Below are 11,892 nucleotides of genomic sequence, written 5' to 3'. Positions count from 1 at the left end.
CAGAAGCACCCTCACAGGCACACCAAATATCTGGGCACCCCATGGCCCAGGCAGGTTGACACATAACTATCACAGGGTCAAAAGAAAAAAAAAGGGGGGGGGGCAATGTTTAATCATGTCACTCCTCTACTCACAACTCTTTCCTATATCCATTGGAAGACATGTTCAAGAATGTTCACTGCAAGATCGATGGTTGCCAGAGGGGAGGGGGCTTGGGGGCTGGGTGAAAAAGGTGAAGGAATTAAGAACTACAAATTGGTAGTCACAGAATCATCCTGGGGATGTCAAGCACAGCATAGGGAATATAGTCAATAATCTATATACATAAAATCCTAATATGCAAATAGACTGAACGGCAGAACAACAGAACAACCAGTTGCTATGATGTGTGCTGACCACCAGGGGGCACATGCGGAACATGGCGGGCATTGGCAACAGGCAGCAGAGCATGGAACATGGCAGGCATCAGCCATGATGGGATGGTGGGGCAGGTGAGCGGGGGCACCAGACCAAGGCGGGGCGCCAGTCACTATCATAGGGGCGAGCCTCTGGTGGTTATTGAAAATTCTTTGCTCCAACACTGCGCAGTCCCACCTGGCAGCAGGTGCGAGCGGGGCCAGCGCCTTCAGCATGTGAGAGCAGCTGCGGGAGTGGGGCTGCCGGCAGACAGGGGACCGGGCCGTGGTGGGAGGGGCCGGGCGGGGGTGCAGAGGATGGGCCGAGACCCGCCCCTGTGCCCACTGCAGCCTCACAGCCCACAGTTCCTTTCAAGGTGCACGAATTCGTGCACTGGGCCCCTAGTATTTTAATAACTATGGATGGTGCCAGATGGGTACTTGAAATATGGGGGCTCACTTTGTAAAGTATGTGATTGTCTAACCACTATGCTATACACCTGAAACGAATACAAAATAATACTAAATGTAAACTGATTGAGAAACAAAATTTTCAAGTATGTTTTTATTGATTTTTTTTTTTTTTTTTTTTTTTTTTTTTTAGAGAGAGAGGAAGGGAAAGTGAGAGAGAAAAACATCGATGGAAGAGAGAACTATTGATTATTGCCTCCTGCACGCCCCTCCCAGGGGCTGAGCTCACAACCCTGGTGCGTGCCCTGACCGGGAATCGAACTCATGACCTCTCAGTACGTGGAACAATGCTCAACCACTGAGCCACATGGGCCAGGGCGAGAAATAAAAACCTTAAAAAGAGAATGTTCACTGTAGCTTTACTAAACCCCCAAGCTTGAAACAATGATGCTGTCCATCAACAGCAGCATGGATAAATAAATAGTGATCTATTCCTAAAATGGAATAATGGCAATGAAAAGAATGAACTGCTACACCCAACAGCATGGATGAGCGCCACTGTCTGTCTCCCATTACGTGACGTTTAAGGAGACAGGAAACGCACCTACGCTGGTCCCTGGGGGAGCACTCATGGGAAGGGGGAAATTCCTGGAGTGCTGTAACCATCCTCTGTCTTGATCTGGGTAGGAGTTACACCTGAAAAACATAAATTAAAGTGTACAGCTAAGACTTGAGCAGTTTTATATCCAAAAAAAAATCCACACACACACACAAACTCTTAAAATTGGTTCCTTGGTGCCCCCTGGATAAAATCCAAACTCTGTAGCACTCAATTCAATTTGACATAACCGGCACATGTTCATTCCTCTCTCCGAAGTACTCAGTACAGCGAGCAGAGCGGCCTTCTGACCTCCGCCCAGCGTGGATGCCTGATAGCTGTGCGTGGAATTCACGCGGGGACCTCCGGGGGACCCGGGCATTAGATGGGCTGCGGGGTGGCATTCCTGGTCCCTGAGCTCCTTCCAGGCCCACTCGGGGACCGCATTGCGCCGAGGTGACCACCCCCAGCCAGGCGCCCGCAGCCCACCCCACGCCTCACTGCTGCACACTTTACAGCCATTGTCAAACATCATGATTCCTACCCTGGAGAAAAATTGGGTTCCATTTTGTATTTTATTGCCTCAAAAGGACACTTTTTCCCTTCCCGCCGTCCGCAGCCAGCAGGAACAGGACGATAAATCTCAGCGAAGGTTTTCACCGAGAATGATGGTCCGGCAAGGCGACCACTGTGCTGCCGGCGGGGAGAACAAACAGGGTGGGTGCCCGCTCTGCCTCCCCACGCGGCGTCCTGTCCCCACCACCGCCTGGTGGTCACAGCTCGGCTCAGAATGGGGAGGCGCTGTGGCTCCAGACCCCAAGAGTCAGTGCTAAGAAGGAAGGCCCGAGTCCTGAATTGCCTCTCCTCCAGCTTCCCATCTTCTTGGCCCAAGAGAGAAAGTGTAGCTCCGTGGTCGGCAAACTGCGGCTCGCGAGCCACATGCGGCTCTTTGGCCCCTTGAGTGTGGCTCTTCCACAAAATACCACGGCCTGGGCAAGTCTATTTTGAAGAAGTGGCATTAGAAGAAGTTTAAGTTTAAAAAATGTGGCTCTCAAAAGAAATTTCAATCGTTGTCCTGTGGATATTTGGCTCTGTTGACTAAGAGTTTGCCGACCACTGGACTGTAGCTCATGGAGCACTGTGTGCCGGCCACGTGCCTTGTCGCGTTTAGTTGCAGCAGCCCTGTGCGGTAGCCACGTGCATTATCCCATTTTACAGATGCGGGCCTGAGGCCCATGGGGGTTAGGCCTGCTGCTTCTAGAGAGCAAGCTGGGATTTGAACTTGGGTCTTCGGGGAACCCAATCCACGCTCCTGACCGTGGCTTCCCCTCCGTCCCGCAGGAGCTGGCCTGGGAGACCAGAGTGACTGGGGGGCGGGTGGCAGCAAGAGTCCCAGGGTCACTGTGGGGACAGCCCTCTGGGCTGAAGGCTGGCCCCCCAGGTTGTCCTGGACGGCCTTACGGGAGGGTGGCCATGGCGGTCCCTTTCCCTCCGTCACGGTGTCACTGGAGCAGACCCGACAGCGTCCCCAGAGAGGTCGCTGTCTTGCACAGGCTCACACACTAAGTGAGAGGCAGAATCCAGGCTGGAACTCAAGTCCTAAGTCCTAAGACTCCGGGCCCAGGGTCTGTCCACTCCCCCCCACCCCCAAGTTTTTATAACGGTCAAATGCATGCCAATGGCAGCAGTGGGGCAAGCAGAGATAGGCGATAAGGAAATAAACATAATAAGGAAGGACAGTAGATGGTGTGTCAGGAAAAAAAAGAAAGGGGGGGCGGGGGCTGGGCTGGAGGGGGTGGATGGGAGGAAAAAGGGGACATATGTAATACTTTCAACAATAAAGATTTAAAAAGAAAAAAGAAAGGAAATCAGAGTAGAGTTGGGGTTGGCAGTGGGATGATGAGCAGATGTCATTTTAAAGGCGAGAGCAGAGGAGGCCTTTGGAGAAGTGTCATTTGAACAAAGAATTGAAGGAGATGAGGGAGGTGAGCCCTGGGCCCAGGCATAATCCTGAGCCTCATTCACCTCCTCTTTCCTGCCCTTCCCTGGGAGCCCCATTTCTCTCCCCCCTGCCTGGGACGGGCTCTCCGTGCCTCCCAGAGGAGGGGAGGGGCTGGAGCAGCAGAGGGGTCCCTGGGGTACCACAGAGGTGAGGAACATGGTGGGGAAGGGGAGACACAGGGCTTCCCTTGCCGTCCCCCTACAGGATGGCCAGTTAGAAAAACAAAAATGACATCACAGCCCCGGTGGCCAGATCGGGGGACTTGCTTTGTCACCTGTTAGATGAGAGCTGGTGTCTAAAAAGGCTTCTCATGGGCCTCGCCTGCGGCCAAGTTCTAGCAATTTCCCCAAGTCCACGCCCCAAATCAGGACACGGTAACCACCAAATCAGTGCATTGAAGGGGTGACCTACGCAGCTGCTCCCTCCCTGGGGTGCTCTGGGCTTCACTATTCCAAACAGGCACCCGCCTTGGCACCCCAGGCAGAGCCTCAGAAACCCTCAGTTCTGCCTGGCCGGTGTGGCTCAGTGGTTGAGCGTCAACCTATGAACCAGGAGGTCATAGTTCGATTCCCGGTCAGGGCACCTGCCTGGGTTTCGGGCTCAATCCCCAGTGTGAGGCGTGGAGGCAACTGATCAGTGATTCTCTCTTATCATGGATGTTTCTCCCTCTCCCTCTCCCTCTCCCTCTCCCTCTCCCTCTCCCTCTCTCTCTCCTTTCCTCTCTAAAAATCAGTAAAAACATATTAAAAAAAAAAAAAAAGAAACCCTACGTTCTACATTGTGCATACCCGAGGGGGACAAGGTGACGTCCTTCACGTTTGTTCCCTGAAAGCAGCGTCGAGGCCCGGTCACTGGTTTAGGAGGAGTGCCCCCTCCCCCAGAGGGAGGCCACCGCTGATGCCTGGCCACCCAGGCTGACCTGCCCGGAGCCATGCCTGCTCTCAGGGGAGTGGATGGGCCAGGAGGAAAGTGTCACAGTGTCATCCCGCCTCTCTGGAGGGCAGACGGGATTCCCACTTGTTGGAAGCCGCCCATTGTCCTCACTAGCAGAGAGGTGTGGACAAGGATCCTGGAAGGCTGGTCAACCTAGAAGCTCTGAAAGGTCAGAGCCAACCACCCACTGTCTAGTTGAGACAATGGTCGCTAAAGCAACCTTGCTGATTGGCTGTTACCGGAATTGCCTGCCTGGAACTATGGATGGATCCCAAAGTCTTAATAAAAGAAACAGCAAGGCCAGAGCAAGGCAGAGTCCTTCCCCTTGAGTTGGGCTCCCGCCTGGCCCCCAATATTTCCAAATTAATATTTTCTAGTCTCTCATTTACGTGCAGCCTCCTCCAGAGCCCAAACTCTGAACCTGAACCCTGAACCACGCGGGACGTGAAAGGGGTTCACTACAAACTGGAGCCCAAACGTGGGACACTACACCCACTCATCGGGAAACCATGCGGCCATTGGCCAGCCCGCCCCACCAGGTCTCACCCCATGTCTCACCCCGTGACCTTCCTTACCTCACCCGGGCAGGCCCACTTAAGGGAGCCAGGAGCCCCCAGCCTCCCTGAGCCATCACCTCTACCAAGTGCAAAGGTCTGGTTTGCTGTGGCTGCTGCCCTGGGGTCTCCAGAGGCCCCACTGCCCCTGGCAGGACCCCCATACCCGCACACGCCCCACCCCCCCAGAACTTGCCCAGACACAAAGCAGATAGCAGAGGGCGAGGGGATGAGGGCAGTTTGATGAGTCTGACCCCTTCCTGCCTGGGGCACACTGGAGGGCAGCTGCCTGGCCTGGGAGAAGCCAGGGGGACCAGAAGAGAGGTTTCCAGCACCCGCACCTGCAGAGCTGCAGCTGAGGACGGCTGCGGGGGGTGTGCAGGGAGAGGCCCGGGCGCCAGCGGGGCCCTGGCAGGTGGGCAGCGTCCTTGGGGACTGGAATCAAGAGAATCATTGCCGTGGCAACGGCATTCTTCCTGCTGGACAGAAGAGGCCTGGAAGAGGGACCGGGTCACACTGCCCCCTCCTGAGCAAGAGGCTTGGCGGGTGGGGGACAGGTCACCTGCAGAGAGGAGAATGTGCCCTGTCAAGGCAATGGGACACAAGCAGACAGAAAGGAGGCCCCCCCGCCCCCCTCCGGCCCAGAACCTGACAGCAGTGAAGTGCAGATAACAGTACCTGCTTCCTAGGGTTGTGGTAAGGGTTAGGTAGTTTATTTATGCGAAGTTCTCAGAACAGTGCCTGGCGCTGTGCGTGCCCAGGGAACATGAGCTATTGTCATGATTCCTATTATAAAGTTCTGTGTGCACCACAATGGATGCGCTGTGTGGTGTGTACGCTGTATAATGTGTGTGTGTGCGAGTGTGTGTGTGTGTGCGAGTGTGTGTGTTGCATAGTGCACACGGCACAGGTGTCGTAAGCGTGGGCTTGGTGGGTGTGTGCTATGGGGTATGTGCACATTATGTGCTGCCCATGGTGTGGTTTGTGGATTGTGAGTTGGGTGGTTTGTGGGTCATGCCGTGCACGTGTGTGTTTTGCCCTTTTATTAGTTCCGGTTGCAGGAAAACCAGCCTCTAGGGCCCCTCTGGTCAGGATCAGAGCCAGCATTTGGATAACTTCTGGGCTACCCACCCTTTCCTGCAGGATCCCCTTGTCGGCCAAAATGGCCATAATGCCCAACTCCGTGGGGCCAACCCAGGGGACCCAGGTTTCCTAGAGGAGGTGCCCCACTCCAGGGAAGGGGTGAGGAAAGGACGGGAGGGAGCTGAAGAATTCTCGCTGCCCACAGCCTGCCTGGCAGAGCGACCCCTGCAGCCCCCTCACTTCTAGCTCCCCTAGTCTTCCTGACCCGGGCCAGGCCACTCTCAGGCCTCCAAGACTGGAGCTCACCCCAGACCCAAAGGGAAGTATCTTGGTTCTGCTGGAGGGTGATGACCCTGGAGGGGCTGGCTGTGATGGCGCAATGAGCCGAGCCACCAGCAGCCCTTCTTGCTGGCCTCCAGGAGAGCTGGGCCAGAGCGGCCCCAGGAGCGGCCGGCACGTTGCTCTCCAGTGGGACAGGCAAGGAGAAGGGAGCCCTTGGATGGTCAGGTAGTTGCAGGTGGACTGGGCCTGGAGCCAAGGTTGGGCTGGAAGTCAGAGAATGGCTTTGGGATCAGGTCCCTCCCCGTCTCTGGCTCCCAGGATCACACCATAGGAATGGTTTTCTCCTCCCCATCTCCTGGATAAGCCAGAAAGACAGGAAGCTCTATAGAAGAGAGATGCCATTAGCATCAGATAGACCAGCCCCAGGCTCTGTCCCCCCCCTCCCTCCTGACTTCCCACGGACTCCCCCCCCCCCCTTCCACAGGCAGCCAGACCCAACTGCCTGCAGCACAATGACCTCCAGGCTCAGCCTCAGGCCTTGCACCTGTTCCTCCCGCTGCCCGGAAGCCGCCCCTCCTCACACCCCACCAGCAGCTCCCACGCACACTCAGGTCTCAGCTGAAAACCATTTGGAGCTGGAAGCTTTCCAAGACGCTCCTCGCCCCCAGCTCCGTAGCTGCCCCCCCTGTGCTCCCACGGACTCCCCCTTCCCTCGCCCACACAGCCTCGTGTTGTAATTGCCTGTACACCTGTGGGCTCCTTGAGACAAGGAACCATCTCCTGTTTATTTCTTTATCTCCAAAGCCTGGCAGAGTGCCTGGGACACGGAGGCCTCAATAAATGTTGACCGGTGCATGGATGGGTTTTTTTGGACGGATGGATGGGTGGATGGAAAAGTCCTGAATTTCTGCAATGTGGAAAATGCTCCTTCAACTTATGCTGACGGCATCCCTCGCAGTCGTTATAAGATCCCCGACAGGACGTTACGCAAACATGACACAGACGCCTCTTCCCCACAAGCACCAAAAAGCTACAGCCAAAAAGGCAGAGGGACGGATGGGCACTTCGGGGTTGGGAATTAGCAAGTCAGAACCAAATGCCTTGAACTACAAGGGAGGAGCTGTGCAATGCAGCCTAAACCAGCCAGGCCACCATGACAGGGCCTGAAGGGTAGGAGGTTCCAGAAGGGAGCTGCCAGCCCCGCCCACCACCATCCACAGACCTTGGGACGAAGGCCAGGGCAAAGTGCACCATCTTCAAAGATGATGGGTCGATGTGGCAGGAAAGAAAGGAGGCGGGTGTCTCCTGCATCCAAGCCGAGGGCAGAGCAGCTCTCTGGTCCATCTGAACGTTTCTCTGCAGGGTTGGCTGTCATCTGCCTGTTATATGCAGAGTATTGCTCCTCCTGTGCCTCCTGGAGGAAAGGAGGAACACTGAGAGAAGACACTGCGAGCACCCTTCTTGCTTAGGAGAGAGGTGGTCCCTGCTCTGGGCTCATCCCTGCCCAGAATCAGACACCTCCCCGGTGTGACTCTGCCATTTCCACACCCGGCCCCAACCTCTGGGGGAACCTCAGTCCAGGTGTCCTAGGTGGTGGGTGAGTAGGATGGGCCTGTGCACAGATGGTGTGTCGGTGGGAATAACATTCAGCTGCAAGTATCAGCTCATTATGAGCTGGTGGCTCAAACACACAAGGGTTTATAGTCCAGGCGTCCTCAAACTACGGCCCGCGGGCCACATGCGGGTGTTTTTGCCGTTTTGTTTTTTTACTTCAAAATAAGATATGTGCAGTGTGCATAGGAATTTGTTCATGGTTTTTTTTAAACTATAGTCCGGCCCTCCAACGGTCTGAGGGACAGTGAACTGGCCCCCCGTTTAAAAAGTTTGAGGACCCCTGGTACTCTCGGGCACAGAAGTCCAGGTGGAGGCAGTCCAGGGCTGGCAGGGTCTTTCCACAAAGTCAACAGAGACCCGGGATCTTTCTGTTTCTTCTAGGACTAGGTCACCTCTTAGGCCAGTGGTCGGCAAACTGCGGCTCGCGAGCCACATGTGGCTCTTTGGCCCCTTGAGTGTGGCTCTTCCACAAAATACCACAGCCTGGGCGAGTCTATTTTGAAGAAGTGGCATTAGAAGAAGTTTAAGTTTAAAAAATGTGGCTCTCAAAAGAAATTTCAATCGTTGTACTGCTGATATTTGGCTCTGTTGACTAATGAGTTTGCCGACCACTGGTCTAACGCCACTTCTTCAAAATAGACTCGCCCAGGCCATGGTATTTTGTGGAAGAGCCACACTCAAGGGGCCAAAGAGCCACATGTGGCTCGCGAGCCGCGGTTTGCCGACCACTGGCCTAAGAGGTGACCTAGTCCTAGAAGAAACAGAAAGATCCCGGGTCCCTGTTGACTTTGCGGAAAGACCCTGCCAGCCCTGGACTGCCTCCACCTGGACTTCTGTGCCCGAGAGTACCAGGGGTCCTCTGGTCCTCTGCTCCATCCATCACAACTACATTTGACAGCAGGAAGGAGGAAGAAAAGAGACAGAAGGGACAGCCCCTTTCTTTCAAGGAGACTTCCTAGACGTTCGATGTATCGCTTTTGCTTATTTTTCAGCAGCCAGAGCTTAGTCCCATGGACACATCCGTCTCGGGGACTTTGGTTGGTGTCAGTTCCCTCGAGAGCCTTGGGTGAACTGAGAACATGGAGCCTCTGAACTTGTGAGTCTGCCCGCAGCTCCTGGGCCCCGGGGCGTCCGACCTCGGCCATCAGTGGGCCTCCATCTTTGCCAGAATCCCCAGGCTGGTAAGTGAAATCGTCAAGATTTGAAACCAGCACCACCTGTCTTTGCAGATCATGCTCTTAGTTACTCTACCACACCGTTTCCCTGAGTTCCCGTTCCAGCCTCACCCCTCACTAGCCACGTGACCCGAAGCAAGTCCTCTGAGCCTCGACTCCTATAGCTATAAAATAGGAATCATAATAAGAGCACCTCAGATGGCTGCCACAGAGCGAGGCAGATAATGTATGTAAATAGAAGATCAAGAACGTGTCTGTCGCAAATTCCGAAATCAAGAATCTAAATCTGGCCCTAGCTGGTTTGGCTCAGTGGAGAGCATCGGCCTGCAGACTGAAGGGTCCCGGGTTCAATTCTGGTCAAGGGCCCATGCCCAGGTGGCGGGCTCGATCCCCAGTAGGGGGCGTGTAGGAGACAGCCAATCAATGATTCTCTCTCATCACTGATGTTTCTATCTCTCTCTCCCTCTCCCTTCCTCTCTGGAATCAATAAAATATATTTAGAAAAGAAAAGGAATCTGACTGTTTCATGCTTGAATTGATTTCACAAGAAAGGTGCTGCCACCTGGATCCTGCTCCCACCGAGGTGAAGTCACAGACTTACTGAGGGAAGAGTCCATCCTGCAGCGAGTGAGGAGACGGTACCAGGGACCCCTGGAAAAGTCCATTCCATGGCACAGCGAGGGGAGCAGTGGCCCAAAGTTCTCATCTCCAAGATACCCAGGGAGAAGCTGGGGCTCTCTGCTCCAAGATAGTAATGGAGGGTCTGATGGGGCCCCCTCCCATCCTCTGTCTCTGGCCCCATGACTGTCAGCTGGTCCAAAGAGAAGCAGACTGCAGAAGGAGGTTGCCCATTGCCATGGAAACCAAGGCCGGAGCCCAGCACCCTGCAGCTCCCAGGCACATGGCGCATATGCTACTTCTGGGTTCCAAGTCCCCAGACACTTTCCACCTAGCACACGCATGCGTGCGTACACACACACACACACACACACACACACACACACACTCCTAGCAACCACCTGGCTGACCCAGTTAACTAGAAACCATTCAACTGGGTTGTCCCAGGGGACAAAGTTTTCCTCCAGGTGGTGGAGGACCAGCTCTCTGGCCGGCGAAGCCAGTCCCTGTGGTCAAGGACAGCAAAAGGCAAGGCTGATGGAAAGGGGCTGAGACAGGCCACTGAGGACAATTCCTGAAGCCCCCCCCTCCCCAGCCCCCGGGGCCGGTGCATGGAGGGAGCTCTCAGACCCTGCATATGAGCCACCTGCCAGCAGAAGCTCTGGTCCTCTTAGAGCAGTGGTTCTCAACCTTTCTAATGCCGCGGCCCTTTAATACAGTTCCTCATGTGGTGGTGACCCACAGGTTGAGAACCGCTGCTGTAGAGCCCAAGACCATCGGAAAACACAGATATTTACATTGCGATCCATTAACATTAGCAAAATTACAGTTATGAAGTAGCAACGAAAATAATTTTATGGTTGGGGGGTCACCACCACATGAGGAGCTGTACTAAAGGGCCGCGGCATTAGGAAGGTTGAGAACCACCGCCCTAGAGGCAGATGAGCTTTGCGCTCAGTAGCATTATCGCCCCAGGCTAGGCCAGCAATGGGCACAGCAGTATATCCCACAGTCTCATGACGGCTCCCAGGTTACTTATACAGCACGAAAGGGAAACGATCCTTTTCCAAGTGATCCCGTGTAGGGTCACGAAAAATAGGACGCACTGACGTCACACGCCTTTTTGGAAGATGTCATCATGAGACCGTGCCATCTCCTCTGTAGGGTTCTCACCGAAAATGTTTGAACTGAGTCGGATCAGAAGGAAGCAACCAGATGTATTCAGGTGGTGAGACACTCTACAAGGCATCTGACAGGCTCTCTTAAAAAATGGCGATCACAGGAAGACCGAAAGAGGAGGTTAAAGGAGGCTGAGGGGACAGAGCAGAGGCTGCACGATTTGCCAAAGGTCACACCACTGCTCAGATAAACAAGTTGGGACTGAGACCCAGCCTGGGTTCTTATCTCCAGGCCCAAAGTAGGCACCATCCCTCCCGGGGAAGGGGAAGGCCGCTCCTGCACGTGACAGCTGGAGAGAAGCCCACGTGGAGGAGAGGCCGAGGCAGGCCCCACTTCGGGGAGCCAGGCTTAGAGACGGACAGGTGGCCACCCATTCGGCTCCAATGGCATCAGGATGGGGTGAGGGAGACAGCAGGCTGGCTTGGGCTGGACTCGCCTTCTGCAGCAAGACGCGTTCTTAGGAACCAGGACTTGGGTAGAGCTAGCAGGTGCAGTTGGGAAAGGAACTAAAGGGACTGGAAGGGTAGGGGGTGGGCAGAAATTGGAGTCGGCTCAGTGCCCCATCTAGAATGTGGATACTGGGTATCAGGAAGGTACTGGGGTGCCTCCCCCAAGTAGGAATGACCACTCCTTCCCACTCCCCCATCGTCTCCTGGCTCTACAGCCATCTCCAGAGATTCAGCCACCTCTGCTCCCTTCTGCCAGGAAAGCCAGGGGAAATCAACTCGAAGAGACTGGAAATTTAATCAAAAGAAGCAACAATGAACTGTGTGCTGGAAACCAGGAGACAGTTGAGTTGCAGGAGATTGTGAGGGCTGAGGGCTGAGAGGTGGAGGCAGAGCAGGATAGGGCAGAGTGGAGTGGAGGGAGAAGGGAGGGAGAAGGGAGGGAGAAGAGAGGCTGCGAGAGGCCAGCTTAGCCCCACAGCCGCTGAGAGGGGGCAGGCTGCACGCAGAGGACCCGAGGCCGCCCTCCGGGGAAACTGCGAAGACATTAGATTTAGACCTGAAGCCTGGCATTTTTTCTGAAATGCAAATGCGGATCACTT

General features: G+C 54.8%; 1 long non-coding RNA gene across 3 annotated transcripts; it reads right to left on the bottom strand.

Moving 5' to 3' along the window:
* Positions 1 to 1,208: 1,208 nt before the first annotated feature.
* LOC114235225 (uncharacterized) lies at positions 1,209 to 5,321 on the bottom strand. Of its 3 annotated transcripts, none has more exons than XR_008556979.1 (2): positions 5,148 to 5,321; positions 1,209 to 1,502 (listed from the first exon to the last, which is right to left on the bottom strand). It is a non-coding gene; the product is annotated as an uncharacterized LOC114235225 (long non-coding RNA). The 3 variants fall into 3 exon arrangements; XR_003621399.2 differs by having other exon boundaries at positions 5,235 to 5,321; XR_008556978.1 differs by lacking the exon at positions 5,148 to 5,321 and adding an exon at positions 4,195 to 4,251.
* Between the last annotated feature and the right edge of the window lie 6,571 nt (positions 5,322 to 11,892).

The sequence above is a fragment of the Eptesicus fuscus genome, chromosome 9 (assembly GCF_027574615.1).
Source record: "Eptesicus fuscus isolate TK198812 chromosome 9, DD_ASM_mEF_20220401, whole genome shotgun sequence".
In the NCBI taxonomy this organism is placed as follows: Eukaryota; Metazoa; Chordata; class Mammalia; order Chiroptera; family Vespertilionidae; genus Eptesicus; species Eptesicus fuscus.
The sequence above is the reverse complement of the archived record's forward strand: the minus strand, read 5'-3'. Positions and strand labels throughout refer to the sequence as shown.